Source organism: Lampris incognitus, chromosome 7 (assembly GCF_029633865.1).
Source record: "Lampris incognitus isolate fLamInc1 chromosome 7, fLamInc1.hap2, whole genome shotgun sequence".
NCBI lineage: Eukaryota > Metazoa > Chordata > Actinopteri > Lampriformes > Lampridae > Lampris > Lampris incognitus.
The window spans coordinates 2,854,568-2,871,966 of NC_079217.1; positions in this window are offsets into that span (position 1 = coordinate 2,854,568).

The following is a 17,399-nucleotide window of genomic DNA, read 5'->3' on the forward strand; positions in this document are numbered from 1 at the left end:
ATTGACATTGGCCAGAAGGCCTGCATCGGGGCAAAAGCTAATTGGAAACGACAACTCGGGCAAAGGCTAGCTGCCGGGATACTTGTAAAAATGTATTGCATTAACATTTATTAAATTGTATTATTATATTAAACCCCCCCCCTCCCCCAAGGGAGCGCCGTTTTCACTCACAAAACTGTAGCTGATACTTGGAAAACAGCGACGGCGGAACCCGAGCCCGGTGACCTCGCAGCTTCCCCGTCTTGCAGTCTCGCCGAGCGACGTGTTGGCGAGGAGACAGCTCTTTAAAAGAAGTGTTTTGACATCGTGAGACGTGCCGACGTTTCTGATGGACGGACGTCCCGCACGGCCCGTGTGGGCACCCGTGCTGCTGCTGCGAGCGCCTGCCAGGCCTGTCGCCTGTTTCTGACTAAGAATGCAGGCCTGTGCATCTGATCTTGGCAGACGCTTCTTTTCTCTTTCCTCTCATTTGTTAGACTGTAAATCCCAGGTGAGAAATCTTTGCTGTTTCGACGGTGGCAAAGCAATCTGTGGCTTCCTGTCCCTCCGGTGGCGCTTCATTTGGGGGGGGGGGGGCATTGGTCGTGTGCAGACCGTGGAAGACAAACGTCCCTCAGGATCCGTCTGACAACTTAATTTATATAATTGCTCAGAAGCATCTGCCTAACAAAGACTGATTTTCAGCAACACCCCCCCTCCCCTCCCCCTGCCCCTCGACTTGCCCCCCTCCCCCTCAACTCGTCACCGCTATGAATAACTTGGATGTGACGGCCAATGAGTCAGGGAGGCACTCTTACAGCCAGAGCGCGGGACTTTTACATGCAAATGAATGTCCGTGACATTCAAGTCCTCGCCAGAGGAGGTCACGCAGGGGTGATTAAGCCCGTCCCCGCCACGTGAGGCCGGGGGTGATTAAACCCGTCCCCGCCAGGTGGAGCCGGGGGTGATTAAGCCCGTCCCCGCCAGGTGGAGCTCTCTGCAGCGCAGTGCGCCACAGCTCGAAATCCCGTGTCTGGGGGCACGTTCCCGCGCTGCACCCCAGCTCTGGGGGCACCGGAAGTGATGCGTGGTGATGCGTTTTACGTCAGCCAGCAAAGGTTGCTTTGCCAGTGCTGAACTTCCAAAAGGGCGTCCGGGTAGGGTGGCGGTCTGTTCCGTTGCTTACCAACAGGGGGAGCTCTCGTTCGAATCCCCGCGTTACCTCCGGGTTAGTCGGGCGTCCCCACAGACACAACTGGCCGTGTCTGCGGGTGGGAAACCGGATGTGTGGGCAACTGGCTATGAACAATGGGGAGAATAATAATAATAATAATAATAACTTTAAAAAAGAGCTGAACTTCCACGTGACGAAAGCGTCCGCAGAAAGGAAGGAAGGAAGGAAGGAAGGAAGGAAGGAAGGAAGGAAGGAAGGAAGGAAGGAAGGACGTGTTCGATGGCGAGGACACGCATGGAGAACCACCGGACAAGCTTTTCCTCGCTGGGAAACGCCGAAAGAAGAACAGTGACTAGCCCGGCCAGCAGGGGGAGACAAAGCGTGCAGCGTGCGGGCGTGAACCATCCCGAGGCCTTGTGTGCACGCAGTGGTCGGTGGCCGTGAGTCCCGGGTGGGCTGATTACACGCGTCCTTCTCGGGGAACACAACTTCAGACCTCCGCTTTCAAACGCCCCTTAATGCTCCTTCATCCCTTTGTTCCAGCTCCCTCTGTTCTGATCCAGCCCTGCTTTTGGGGGCAGCCGGTGGAACGTGAAAGCAGCCATGAAGAGGGGGATTAAAAGCAGCGTGGTCCAGCACAGCAGCACCAGCAGACTGCCCGCCCCTCACACGGCTCCCTTCGTGTCTCTTCTGGCAGCCATTATTAAAACTCGGAAGACAAGACACAAAAACACCATTTTCTAACCGTGGTTTCCTGCAGACCTGCCCCCTGTCGCCGGCCTTCGGAGTTGACTTCACTGTGTTCTGATTAGCTGCAAGCTAATAAAGTGTAGATGCCCTGCAGGCTGCCTCCTCATTCCACTACAGTTGTTGAAATGTCTGCAGGGTGAATATCATAGGGTGTTAATCTGACTCTTTACACCAGACAGTGTGCCTCAGAACAGTGTTTGCAAATGAGGATCTCGTCTGGATAGACTACAACTGCACCCTTGTTCAAAGACGACGAATGAATCGCTAAGCCAACTGTTTATCGAGATTTTCCAAACCAAATGTTTGCTCTCGTTTCTTAGATGTTGACGCTGCGTTGGTTTTTGGGCCGGGGAAGCCAGCCCGCCACAATGTGGGGTATTTAGCTCTGTCAAATGGAGCATTTTCATGCTCCTGTCACATTGCTGACGTGTTGACTTGAAATAGGTGGTAGTAGATTTGAGCGGATGCAGCCTCTCGCCGAGCGAACACGGCGATATTATTACTGTAGATGTGGTAGGGAGACGGCAGTGGCGATGGTGAGCGATAGCCTGAGGGTGGAGGGGTTTTCAGGATGCGGCCCCTGATTTCATGTGACAGTGCAAGAGCGTTATCAACCGGGGCCATGATAAAGCACGACACTGTTTGATTTTTTTTTTTTTATCTCCCAAACGTCTAACGAGCTCGTGCCCTAGCCAGACTGGTGAGATGGAGGAGCAATAACGGCCTTTGCTGTTCCAGCCGACTCAAATGCAGCCAAATGCAGGGGTCCAAAGCTGCATCTGCATTATGCTGATAGCCCGGAGAGCGTGATTAGCTGAAGCTCCAGATGCACCTCTGATCAGCAGGTTCAAGAGTTTGCTGTCTTCTCTCTCTCTCTCTCTCTCTCTCTCTCTCTCTCTCTCTCTCTCTCTCTCTCTCTCTCTCTCTCTCTCTCTCTCTCTCTCTCGCTCACTCGCCCTCTCCCCCTCCTATGTGTATGTGTGAGAGAGTATGTATATTGTTGTGCCAGCCATTGGAAGCAGCCTCCGACAACAACAACAAAATGAGGATTGTTGTTATGCTGGGGTTTTTCATTTGTGATTCATTATGAGATAAGAGTCGGTACACTAATCTCAATACAGAGAGAGGTGTGACTTGCAAACTAAAACAAATCAATTACAAACAGACTCACGACTCTCTCCGTGTGTGGGGTGCTACAGTATTGTCCGTCGTTCTGTAAAAGTCCAGCGTGTTGGCTGATACTTCATCAGGTTTTGGTACATTTGTGTAGTGTATGACAACTTGGTATTTTTTGCAACCGCAGCAAAATTGTAAAAAGTTGCACAGACGGTCATCCGTCTTGCAGTGCGGCGTTATATCCATGGCAACAGCCGGCACATACTCGCACAGGCTTTACCGGGACTGGGTCATGTAACTTTTCCGATGATTCAACAGCTGACGTGACCGTTCATCACCGCTGCCACTTTTGTTTGCCGTTCTGCTGCATTGTGTCTCAACTACGGCGCCGCTTTGCATCAGGCTCGGGAGCTGTGACTGGACTGTCCACCTTTCTGGCGGATCGATGCGGTCAGCTTGCAAGACCGGTCCGGCTGGGGAGGCTATGGACTCTAATACTTACCAGAAATGTTTACTGTAGTTGAATATCGTACACTACGTCACATTGTAAAGCCACCCACCGAGGTCCAAATCCACTCTGTTCATGTTTAAATGTCGTCCTTACGGATCAATGTGTTTTCTTATAGATAATTGATAAGTGCAATGCTAGGTGTGTGAATACTGTGGAGACTGGAGAGCTAACCTGCTTTTGATTGTTAGTTTTTGCTTTTTTGCACTCTGCACAGAAGGATACCCGTCACCCCCGAGTGTCTTGCTTAATCGGTAACGGTACTTAGATTCGCTGCTGTAGATATTAGCAGATCCTTTCTTTTTTTTCTTAACCACTTGCAAATGCGTGATGTCTTTAATGCACCATGGCAAGGTCCAAGTATTTGCCAACGTACAGCGCTTGGCTGCCAATAACAGTTAAAGTTGAACTCAGCTTGGAACGGAGAGTTTCACAACACGGCCCGGTGTGCTCCTGCAGGGATCAGCCAGCAGCAGCTACCAATATGCCTGCCCTCGCCGTCTCCCTTCTCCACCTACCCTTGGCTTGTTGTCTGTGTCTGAAGCTGTCAGCTGTCTCTGTGGCAGGAAACATTAATTTATTCTTCGCTGTGATTGGCCCCTCACCAAGGGCAGCTCTAGGTGGCCAGGGAGCGGATGAGGCCGGCCTCAGGAAATAATTGACCGCTGCCGTTTCCAACCTAACATCTAAAGTAAAAAGATAAATTAAAACAAAATAGAATAAAAAAATAAAAGATTGCTGATTTTGTGTCCATGGTCAGGTCTCATTAACAACGAGCGGCTCATGAACCTTACTAGTCTCAGATCCCTGCCGTTACACTACTCCACCATAGACATGTCTGCCAATACCCCAGCTACCCTACAGGAGACCGCAAAGACGGCTTCAGCACAACATCTTCAGTTCTGTCTGACTTTGAGGGGGCACCGAGCAACTTTTGCGCTTCAACAAATCATCATTAAATTCATTTTGGCTGCATGGCGCGATAGCTAAGGGAGATAGACACAGTTGCCATTCAGATCAATTCCCTTGAAGCCTAGTTTTAGTAATGCATTTCGTCTGCCACCAGGCACCAACCCCCCTGGGAAATACAGAGATTTCTTTACAGCAGCTATTTCCTGTTTCTGAATCCAATAAACGATAGATATCAAAAAACAGCCATTTTATTTTACCTCATCTGTAAACATAGCTCCTCTTTTTCCACCAAAGTCTTTTGAGATGTTGCTTGTAGATAAATGCACACGTGTTGTTGCTACACTACGAAAAAAGGTGCCTTAAATAGCAATAATAATAGCAATAATTTATTTGCATAGCGCTTTTCAAGATACACAAAGGCACTTTTCATAAGATCAAAAGCATAAATGCAACACACCAAAAACAGGTAACACGCAACATTAATCATACATTAAAAGCAATTCTGAAAAGCGAATTTAGATGAATGATGTGAACGTGGACGGATCGGTGCAGTCCCTGATGTGTTTGGGGAGACAGTTCCAGAGGCAGGGGGCAGCTGTGGAGAAGGCTTTGTTGCCCCAAGTCCGGCGCTTGGCCCTGTGTGGTGGAGACCGGAGATTGGCATCGGAGGAGTGAAGGCTGCGGGAAGGAGTATGGTAGTGGAGCGGGTCGGTGAGGTAGGAGGAGGCCTGGTTATGGAGGGTTTTGTGAGTGAGGAGAAGGACTTTGAATTGGATCCATTGTGGGGCAGGGAGCCAGGGGAAATTCTGGAGGATGGGGTGGTGTGGTGTGGGTGAGCAGGCGAACAGCAGCGTTGAACTGGCTGAACTGGAGTTTGTTTAGTGGTCTGGATGATGAGCCATGGAGAACGTTGCTGCAGTAGTCAGTTCTGGATGTGGTGACGGCCCAGATCAACGTTCCAGCAGCAGAGAAGGAGCGTGATCGGCGGAGACAAGCTATGTGTTTTAGGTGGGAAAAGGCCGTTCTGGTGATTTGAGTGACGTGGTGTTCAAAGGAGAGGCTGCTGTCAGAAATGATTCTGAGGTTGCAGATGTGTCGGGAGGGAGACAGTTATCGATGGTGAGGCAGAAGTTGTGAGTGGTTTTGGTAAGGGATGTGATACCAACAATGATTGCATCAGATTTATCACAATTTAGTTTGAGGAAGTTGACATACCTGTGGAGGCGTGGAGGTGTTTAGGAGAGATGGCAGTGGGGTTTTTAACTAGGTTGTTTAACACAATCCTGGAAAGTGAGAGGATGCCTGAGGAGTGGAGAAGAAGCATACTGGTACTGATTTTCAAGAACAAGGGTGATGTGCAGAACTGTAACAACTACAGAGGTATAAAGTTGATCAGCCACAGCATGAAGATATGGGGAAGAGTAATAGAAGCTAGGTTAAGAGGAGGAGAGGTGGTGATCAGCGAGCAGCAGTATGGTTTCATGCCAGGAAAGAGCACCACAGATGTGATGTTTGCTTTGAGAATGTTGATGGAGAAGTATAGAGAAGGCCAGAAGGAGTTACATTGTGTCTTTGTAGATTTAGAGAAAGCATATGACAGGGTGCTGAGAGAGGAGGTGTGGTATTGTATGAGGAAGTCAGGAGTTGCAGAGAAGTATGTAGGAGTGGTGCAGGATATATATGAGGGAAGTGTGACAGTGGTGAGGTGTGTGGTTGGAATGACAGATGGGGTCAAGGTGGAGGTGGGATTACATCAAGGATCGGCTCTGAGCCCTTTCTTGTTTGCAGTGGTGATGGACAGGTTGATGCACGAGATCAGGCAGGAGTCTCTGTGGACTACTGTGTTTGCAGATGACATTGTGATCGGTAGTGAGAGTAGGGTGCAGGTTGAGGAGAGCCTGGAGAGGTGGAGGTATGCACTGGAGAGAAGAGGAATGAAAGTCAGTAGGAGCAAGATGGAATACCTATGTGTGAATGAGAGGGAGGACAGTGGAATGGTCAGGATGCAAGGAGTGCAGGTGACGAAGGTGTATCAGTTTAAATACTTGGGGTCAACTGTCCAAAGTAACGGGGAGTACAGAAGAGAAGTGAAGAAGAGAGTGCAGGCAGGGTGGAGTGGGTGGAGAAGAGAGTGCAGGCAGGGTGGAGTGGGTGGAGAAGAGAGTGCAGGCAGGGTGGAGTGGGTGGAGAAGAGAGTGCAGGCAGGGTGGAGTGGGTGGAGAAGAGTGTCAGGAGTGATGTGTGACAGAAGGGTACCAACAAGAGTTAAAGGGAAGGTTTACAAGATGGTAGTGAGACCAGCTATGTTGTATGGTTTGGAGACAGTGGCACTGATGAAAAGACAGGAGGAGGAGCTGGAGGTGGCAGAGATGAAGATGATAAGATTTTCACTAGGAGTGATGAAGGAGGACAGGATTAGGAACGAGTATATTAGAGGGACAGCTCAGGCTGGACAGTTTGGAGACAAAGCAAGAGAGACAAGATGGAGATGGTCTGGACATGTGTGGAGGAGAGATGCTGGGTATATTGGGAGAAAGATGCTGAATATGGAGCTGCCAGGGAAGAGGAGAAGAGGAAGGCCAAAGAGGAGGTTTGTGGATGTGATAAGAGAGGACATGCAGGTGGTTGGTGTGACAGAGGAAGATGCAGAGGACAGAAAGCAACCGAAACGGATGATAAGCTGTGGTGACCCCTAACGGGAGCAGCCAAAAGAAGAAGAAGGAGTTTGAGGAAGATGGCTTGCATCCATGATTTAATTTCAGCGAGGCAGTTGGTCAGACTGGATTAAGCTGAAGTGGTGATGGATTTAATGGAGATGTAGAGCTGGACACTGTCAGCGTAGTAGTGGAAGTGGAGACCATGACGACATATGATGTTACCATATATATGTTAGCGGCACGATGGCCCAGTGGTCAGCACTGTTGCCTCACAGCAAGAAGGTCCTGGGTTCGAACCCCAGGCCGTCCCAGGTCCTTTCTGTGTGGAGTTTGCATGTTCTCCCCATGTCTGTGTGGGTTTCCTCCGGCTGCTCCGGTTTGCTCCCACCATCCAAAAAGACATGCACGTTAGGGTTAATACTCCTGCCTGTGCCCCTGAGCAAGGCAGTGGAAAGAAGAAGTGGAGTTGAACCCCGGGCGCTGCAGCTGCCCACTGCTCCTGTACAATAGGATGGGTTAAATGCAGAGAACACATTCATTGTAAGCATACAATTCGTTGTAAGGTACAATGACAAAACAAAGTGGCTGTCTTCTCTCAGTGGGAGGCATGTAAAGAATGAACAGGAGAGGACCAAGAAACAAACCCCGGGTGGTGCTTTGGGACGGGGGAGCGGTGGAGGTGCAGTTGCTGATACTAATGAATGGTTGTCTGTTTGTGAGAGATGACTTTAGCCAGGAGAAGGCAGTGCAGGTGATGTTGAGGGAGGATTCGAGGCAGAAGAGAAGAATGGTGTAGTTGATGGTGTCAAAAGCTGCAGTGTGGTCAAGCAGGACGAGAATTCTGAGGTGGCCAGAGTCTGAGGCGAGGAGGAGGTTGTTGGTGACTCTAAGGAGGGCTGTTTCTGTGCTGTGCTGTGAGCAGAAACCAGACTGAAATGGTGCGAACAATTCATTGGAGATGAGCTGAACTTTGAGTTGGGGGGAGGCAACATGTTCTAGTATTTTTGACAGAAAGGGGAGATTGGACGTGGGCCAGAAGTTGCTCATGATGTCGGGGTTGAGTCCAGGTTTTATGAGGATGGGGGTGACAGCAGCCAGTTTAAGTGGATGGGGAGCTGAACCAGAGCTGTAGGAGAAGTGAATGATTTCTGTGATAAGTGAGGGGATAGCTGGGAGACAGTCCTTAACAAGATTAGATGGGATGGGATCCAGAAGTTAAGCGGAGCTTCTCATTCCTACCATAAGGTCAGACACAGGGGAAAGCGATCCAGAAAGCAGTTTTAAGCAGGTTCGTATATTCTGTTATAGCTAAATGTTCATTTGTTTTATTAGCTTATGTCTCCTCCTCTTGAATGCACAACTACGTAAGCTACAGTTGTATTGCAAAATATACACTACAAAATGTAAGAACTACATGAGTGCCAATTGCCAAACCCCAAAAATTGTTGGCCCTTCTTTAGCCACCCCATGCAGTATAATCTGCTGGCACCACTGCCAATCACAAAAACACATTCACTTTCCTCTTTCTATGAAAAGTTGAATATTTATGAATTTTATAAGAAACCAGCAACAAAACAAGAGGGAAAAAAAGCCAGTCACCATGTTTTTCTCTTTGTGGGAGCTCTCCATCCACTTTGCAACTGTGTCCTGCTGTTCCATTGAAAAAGTTGAAAGTCTACATTAAAAGGCGCATAAATGTCTTTTGTTTTATTAAGAACAAAAATCGACTCACAACTGGACATATTTTGCCTGCTTAAATGGAAGGGATATGAGTCTTTACTTAAAGTGTTTGTGTCGAGAATTGTGCACCACTTCGATGCTTTCTAACCCAGACTAAAGCAATAGATTGCAGATAAATAAACAATATAAATCTCCTTAACCCCATCACCAACTCTTATAAAGCCTTCCTTTATGTTACTGATATCTGAACACTGTTAATCCAGCGCTGAGGACATGGATATCCCAATGCATCACAATATTTCATTTATCACTCCTGATTCTTGAGAAGTGATGATATATTATATGCATGTTTTCCTTTCAGGGCGGCACGGTGGCCCAGTGGTCAGCACTGTTGCCTCACAGCAAGAAGGTCCCGGGTTCGAACCCCAGGCTATCCCAGGTCCTTTCTGTGTGGAGTTTGCATGTTCTCCCCGTGTCTGCGTGGGTTTTCTCCGGGTGCTCCGGTTTCCTCCCACCATCAGAAAGACATGCATGTTAGGGTTAATACTCCTGCCTGTGCCCCTGAGCAAGGCAATGGAAAGAAGAACTGGAGTTGGTCCCCAGGCGCTGCAGCTGCCCACTGCTGCTATACAACAGGATGGGTTAAATGCAGAGGACACATTTCATTGTAATCGTACAATGACAAAATAAAGTGGCTTTCTTCTTCTTCTTTGTTCTTTACACACTGAGCTTAGCTCTGGTGAAACGAGCCCGTTTGCACCTTGTGTGAATTTTATATTTTCATTTATACGCTATTATCTTGCAATGAATACTAATGGGGAGTGTAGAAGAGGTGAAGAAGAGAGTGCAGGCAGGGTGGAGTGGGTGGAGAAGAGTGTCAGGAGTGATGTGTGACAGAAGGGTACCAGCAAGAGTTAAAGGGAAGGCTTACAAGATGGTAGTGAGACCAGCTATGTTGTATGGTTTGGAGACAGTGGCACTGATGAAAAGACAGGAGGTGGAGCTGGAGGTGGCAGAGATGAAGATGATAAGATTTTCATTGGGAGTGATGAAGAAGGACAGGATTAGGAACGAGTATATTAGAGGGACAGCTCAGGTTGGACAGTTTGGAGACAAAGCAAGAGAGACAAGATGGAGATGGTTTGGACATGTGTGGAGGAGAGAAGCTGGGTATACTGGGAGAAGGATGCTGAATATGGAGCTGCCAGGGAAGAGGAGAAGAGGAAGGCCAAAGAGGAGGTTTATGGAGGTGGTGAGGGAGGACATGCAGGTGGCTGGTGTGACAGAGGAAGATGCAGAAGACAGGAAGAGATGGCAACGGATGATAAGCTGTGGCGCCCCCTAACGGGAGCAGCCGAAAGTAGTATTAATAGTAGTAGTAGCATTAGTAGTAGTAGTAGCAGTAGTAGTCGTGGTAGTGGGCTTTTACTTTGCCTTCTCATAGGTATTAATCCTCGTACCTTGATCATGGCTGTCAGGCTGCTTCTCAACGCCTTGTAAAGCACATTTCATAACACCAAGACTGTGCAAAAAATATTATGAAAGTTGTGTTTTTAATCACTTGCTGAGCCTTAATTCGCTGCTCGGTGTACAGTTGCTTCTTCCTTGTCACCAGGGCTTCCAGTTTCACCTGTAACAACACAGTTTTCTCCGTCACTTCACATTATGATTCCCTCCAGGCTGAAACTCAGCTAATGCAGCTTCTCAAGTATCACTTGGCCGGTGCTTCTGACGGTGTCCTGACCTCTACATCTTCACTTGGCCGGTGCTTCTGACGATGTCCGGACCTCTACATCTTCACTTGGCTGGTGCTTCTGACGGTGTCCGGACCTCTAGATCTTCACCTGGTCGCTGCTTCTGACTGTTTCCAGACCTCTACATCTTCCCTTGGCTGGTGCTTCTGACGGTGTCCGAACCTCTACATCTTCACTTGGCCGGTGCTTCTGATGGTGTCCTGACCTACATCTTCACTTGGCCGGTGCTTCTGATGGTGTCCTGACCTTCATCTTCACTTGGCCGGTGCTTCTGATGGTGTCCTGACCTCTACTTCTTCACTTGGCCGGTGCCTCTGACGGTGTCCTGACCTCTACATCTTCACTTGGCCGGTGCCTCTGACGGTGTCCTGACCTCTACATCTTCACTTGGCCGGTGCTTCTGACGGTGTCCTGACCTCTACATCTTCACTTGGCCGGTGCTTCTGACGGTGTCCTGACCTCTACATCTTCACTTGGCCGGTGCCCCTGACGGTGTCCGGACCTCTACATCTTCACTTGGCCGGTGCTTCTGACGGTGTCCTGACCTCTACATCTTCACTTGGCCGGTGCTTCTGATGGTGTCCAGACCTCTTCATCTTCACTTGGCCAGTGCTTCTGATGGTGTCCAGACCTCTTCATCTTCACTTGGCCGGTGCTTCTGACGGTGCCCTGACCTCTACATCTTCACTTGGCCCGGTGCTTCTGGCGGTGTCCTGACCTCTACATCTTCACTTGGCCGGTGCTTCTGACGGTGTCCTGACCTCTACATCTTCACTTGGCCGGTGCCTCTGACGGTGTCCGGACCTCTACATCTTCACTTGGCCGGTGCTTCTGACGGTTACCTGACCTACATCTTCACTTGGCCGGTGCTGCTGATGGTGTCCTGACCTCTACATCTTCATTTGGCCGGTGCTTCTGACGGTGTCCTGACCTCTACATCTTCACTTGGCTGGTGCTTCTGACGGTGTCCTGACCTCTACATCTTCACTTGGCCGGTGCTTCTGACGGTGTCCTGACCTCTACATTTTTACTTGGCCAGTACTTCTGACGGTGTCCTGACCTCTACATCGTCACTTGGCCGGTGCTTCTGACGGTGTCCTGACCTCTACATCTTCACTTGGCCGGTGCTTCTGATGGTGTCTGGACCTCTACATCTTCACTTGGCCGGTGCTTCTGACGGTGTCCTGACCTCTACATCGTCACTTGGCCGGTGCTTCTGACGGTATCCTGACCTCTACATCGTCACTTGGCCGGTGCTTCTGACGGTGTCCTGACCTCTACATCGTCACTTGGCCGGTGCTTCTGACGGTGTCCTGACCTCTACATCTTCACTTGGCCGGTGCTTCTGACAGTGTCCGGACCTACATCTTCACTTGGCCGGTGCTTCTGACGGTGTCCTGACCTCTACATCTTCACTTGGCCGGTGCTTCTGACAGTGTCCTGACCTCTACATCTTCACTTGGCCGGTGCTTCTGATGGTGTCCTGACCTCTACATCTTCACTTGGCCAGTACTTCTGACGGTGTCCTGACCTACATCTTCACTTGGCCGGTGCTTCTGACAGTGTCCGGACCTACATCTTCACTTGGCCGGTGCTTCTGACGGTGTCTGGACCTCTCTCCATCTTCTCATCATGTGTACCTTTCAGAGCCGGGTCCATCACCAGAACAAAACAACATCCTCCCCATCTTTAGAAGCGGTTTCACAGAAAAGCTTTAATGGCTTCCTCCTGCGGGCGCCTTGAGGCGTGCTGCCAGTAGCGATGCTGGTTTCCATCACCAGCTTCCGTGTGAGTCTTCCCGTCCGTCCGTCACCCAAACCTCTCATCCCGCTCAGGGCGGCGGGGATGCAGATTTTACATGCTGAACGGAAACACAACGTTTTAGATATTTGCAAAAATAAAAAATAAAAATAAAGATGCTACGCTCCCTTGAGGTGGAAAAGTAAGCAGCCCAAGACGTGATGAGTTGGATAGAAACGGAATTTTTGAGTAAATGTTGACATGGAAACCCGGGAAACTCCCCGCTGCTCTCTTCTGGGAGTTGGCGTTTGTTCGATGTTGGCCCCTGTTGCTGAGCAACCGTTGTCAGCGCTCTGCTGATGATGCTGTCGTGCAAAGGGAGTTAGTTTTTTATTATTGTTTTATTCATTTTCTACTCGCCACTAGTTAGTGGACTGATCTGCATTCTCCTCGGCTGTGTGCAACTTCTGGATGGACCGGGTAATAAGGACGGGGCATTTTGATGGTTCCTCCATTGGGGGGCTTTTGAATAGAAAGCCATCATAAACTAATATGGGGGGGGGCTTTTTTATTTTATGTTTTAAATTCGTGGTCACCTTTACAGCAACACACATTCACCAGTTGCTGGGCTCCTCTCTCGTGCCTCCCAAAACGGGAGGCGTGTGTGATGGCGTCTGTGGGGATGCTGCCATCATTTCACTCGGCACGAGCAGCAGCTTCTACTCCACGTTGTTGTCACTACACTACACAACACAACACAACACAACACAACACTATACTACACTACACAACACTAGACAACACAACACTACACAACACAACACAACACTATACTACACTACACAACACTACACAACACAACACAACACAACACTATACTACACTACACAACACTAGACAACACAACACTACACAACACAACACAACACTACACAACACTACACTACACAACACTACACAACACAACACAACACTACACAACACTATACTACACTACACAACACTACACAACACTACACAACACAACACAACACTACACTACACTACACTACACAACACTAGACAACACTACACAACACAACACAACACTACACTACACTATACTACACTACAAAACACTACACAACACAACACAACACTACACAACACAACACTATACTACACAACACTACACAACACTACACAACACAACACAACACAACACTACACTACACTACACTACACAACACTAGACAACACTACACAACACTACACAACACTACACTACACAATACAACACTACACAACACTACACAACACAGCACTACACAGCACTACACAACACAACACTACACAACACTACACAACACAACACAACACGACACTACACAACACTACACAACACTAGACAACACTACACTACACAGCACTACACAACACAACACAACACTACACAACACAACACTACACTACACAACACTACACAACACAACACAACACAACACTACACAACACAACACTACACAACACAACACAACACTACACAACACAACACTACACAACACAACACTACACAACACTACACAACACTAGACAACACTACACAACACAACACAACACTACACAACACAACACAACACAACACTACACAACACTACACAACACAACACTACACAACACTACACAACACAACACAACACAACACTACACAACACAACACAACACTACACTACACAACACTACACAACACTACACAACACTAGACAACACTACACAACACTAGACAACACTACACTACACAGCACTACACAACACAACACTACACAACACAACTCTACACTACACAACACTACACAACACTAGACAACAGTACAGGCAGTCTGAGCGTGTGTAGTCTCCTCGAACACCGTGGGCCAGTTTGTCAGCGTTGACTCGGCAGTGTGTTGACACAGCACCTGTCATATGATGCCTTTTCATTTGTGAGTGGCCAGTACCCCGCCCCCCCCCATCCACTCCTCCACATGTGTGTGTGTGTGTGTGTCTGTGCGTGTGTGTGTGTGTGTGTGTGTATGTGTGTGTGTGTATGTGTGTGTTTGAGAGAGCCTCGGCTCACTGTGCTGATGACGGCCTTGCTCTGATAAACCCAGTCCGCATCAGGACCATCTCTGCAGCTTGACCGTCTAAAGCACCGCACCTACCGACTCGCAGCCCAGATCAGAGCAGGACTAGAACGGGCCGATGCGACACACAAGCCAGCGGGTGGGTGCTGGGTCGGGCCTGGCGCGGGTCCTTGGTCTGCAGTGTGGTAAAAACTCCGGACGGTCACTGCTCCACCTCCTCTGCCCATCCGGGAGGCCTTCGGACTACCCAGATACCAAGGAATCCTGGGCCCAAATACGGCCCGCATCTGCAGTTATCTGACGGCCCACATCTGGCCTCGAATGACGGCGTTGACTCGGGGTGCGTGTGGCTGCCTCAACTCAGCCACATCCGGGCCACATAGTATGTGCTGCAACCCAAGTCAGGCCCGGTTCGTTACATTTGGGCCACGTCTGGCCCACACAGCAGTTGCCAGTGCGGTAAGTGGGCCGGCTAGGCCCATGTGGAGTCGCCAGCCGCTTCCTTTCACCGGCCAGAGGAGCCGACTGACCAGAGGAGGCGCTAGTACAACGACCAGGACACATACCCACATCCGGCCTCCCACCCACAGACACGGCCAATTAAGTCTGTAGGGACGGCCGACCAAGCCGGAGGTCACGGGGATTCGAACCGGCGATCCCCGTGTTGGTAGGCAATGGAATAGGCCGCTACGCCACCCGGACGCCCCTAGAAAGACATTGTCATTAGCCAATATTTTTGACTTGAAACTTCTAAATGGTTAACCAACCAGAAGCCTGCCTTAAAAAGGATCAGATGGGCATCCGGGTGGCGTGGCGGTATATTCCGTTGCACGGGGATCGCCGGTTCGAATCCCCATGTTGCCTCCGGCTTGGTCGGGCGTCCCTACAGACACAATTGGCCGTGTCTGCTGATGGGAAGCAGGATGTGGGTATGTGTCCTGGTCGCTGCACTAGCGCCTCCTCTGGTCGGCGGGTGGGGTGCCTGTTCAGGGGAGAGGGGGAAGTGGGGGGGAATGGCGTGATCCTCCCACGCGCCCCTCTGGTGAAACTCCTCACTGTCAGGTGAAAAGAAGCGGCTGCCGACTCCACGTGGTAGTCCCGGATCAGCAGAGGGGGAGCAGGGACCGGGACGGCTCGGAAGAGTGGGGTGATTGGCCAAGTACAACTGGGGTGAAAGGGGGGTGAAAAGATCAGATGACTAAAACTTCAGGGGGCGTGGCGAAGGAGAAGCGTCCCATTTTCAGGCAGTGCTCATGATGGACGCCTGTCAGTCTAACGCAGGTTGACAAGTGACAGAGAGATAAAGGCGTGGCACTTTGTAGCTTATAATATGTAATATATTATTATAATATGTAATATAATACATATTATAATATTTAATATATTACATATTATAATTTGTAATATATTACATATTATAACATATTATAATATGCAATATATTAATTACATATTATAATATGCAATATATTAAATATTATAATATGTAATATATTACATATTATAATATATTATAATATGCAATATATTATTATACAATGTTATTATAATATGTAACATATTACATATTATAATATTTTATAACATGTAATATATTATTATAATATGTTATCATAATATGTAATATATTGTTATAATATGTATTATATTACATATTATAATAACATATTATAATAATATATTACATATTATAATATATTATAATATGTAATATGTTACATATTATAATAATATATTACATATTATAATATATTATAATATTTAATATATTATTATAATATGTTATTATAATATGTAATATATTACATATTATAATAATATATTACATATTATGTAATATATTATTATAATATGTTATCATAATATGTAATATAATACATATTATAGTAATATATTACATATTATAATATGTTATAATATGTAATATATTACATATTATAATAATATATTACATATTATGTAATATATTCTTATAATATGTAACATATTACATATTATAATATATTATAATATGTAATATGTTACGTAATATGTTATATATTAGCTAATTCACCACTAACAAAATAAACTCCAGCCTGCCTTCAAAAGGTTGAACACATCCTTGAGACTGATCACACACACCCCTCTCCACCCGTTCAGCCCCGTCTGTGACGACACACACCCCTCTCCACCCGTTCAGCCCCGTCTGTGACGACACACACCCCTCTCCACCCGTTCAGCCCCGTCTATGACGACACACACCCCCCTCCACCCGTTCAGCCCCGTCTGTGACGACACACACCCCCCACCACCCGTTCAGCCCCGTCTGTGACGACACACACCCCTCTCCACCCGTTCAGCCCCGTCTGTGACGACACACACCCCTCTCCACCCGTTCAGTCCCGTCTGTGATGAGCGTTTCTGACTGCTGGGGAAATAGATGTTTCTAATTGATCCACTAGTCAACAGCTGCTGCTATCACACACACACACACACACACACACACACACACACACACACACACACACACACACACACACACACACACACACACACACACACACACACATACAGTAAAAGCACAGTAGCAGACACACATATCTGCCAAAGCAACTGTTCAATTAATTTTGAGAAAATGAAAAAGGTTTTAAGAATTAGTCGAATACACATTTTCAATTTTAGTTCAATTAATCTTTCAGCTCTGTTTAATGACTTGCTGTTTTGGGTGCACCAATAAAACAAGTGGCAGGCACAAATTCCAACAGATGGAAGTTGCCTTTAAAATTAAAAATTTTTGAAAGGTCACTTTGCTTGTTCACCGTACACTTGAGGACCCCCCCCAAAAAAACATTGATTGGGCCCATGATGCAGAAAGCCTGCACAGTGTGTCTGTGGCCATCGTGTTTTACAGTCTAACCCACGTGTCTCGTTCACGTACATGCGTACAGCAGCGCTCATTTCCATGACAACATCACTGAGTTTCTTCAATTTCCATGACAACACCACCGAGCTTCTTCAATTTCCATGACAACATCATTGAGTTTCTTCAAT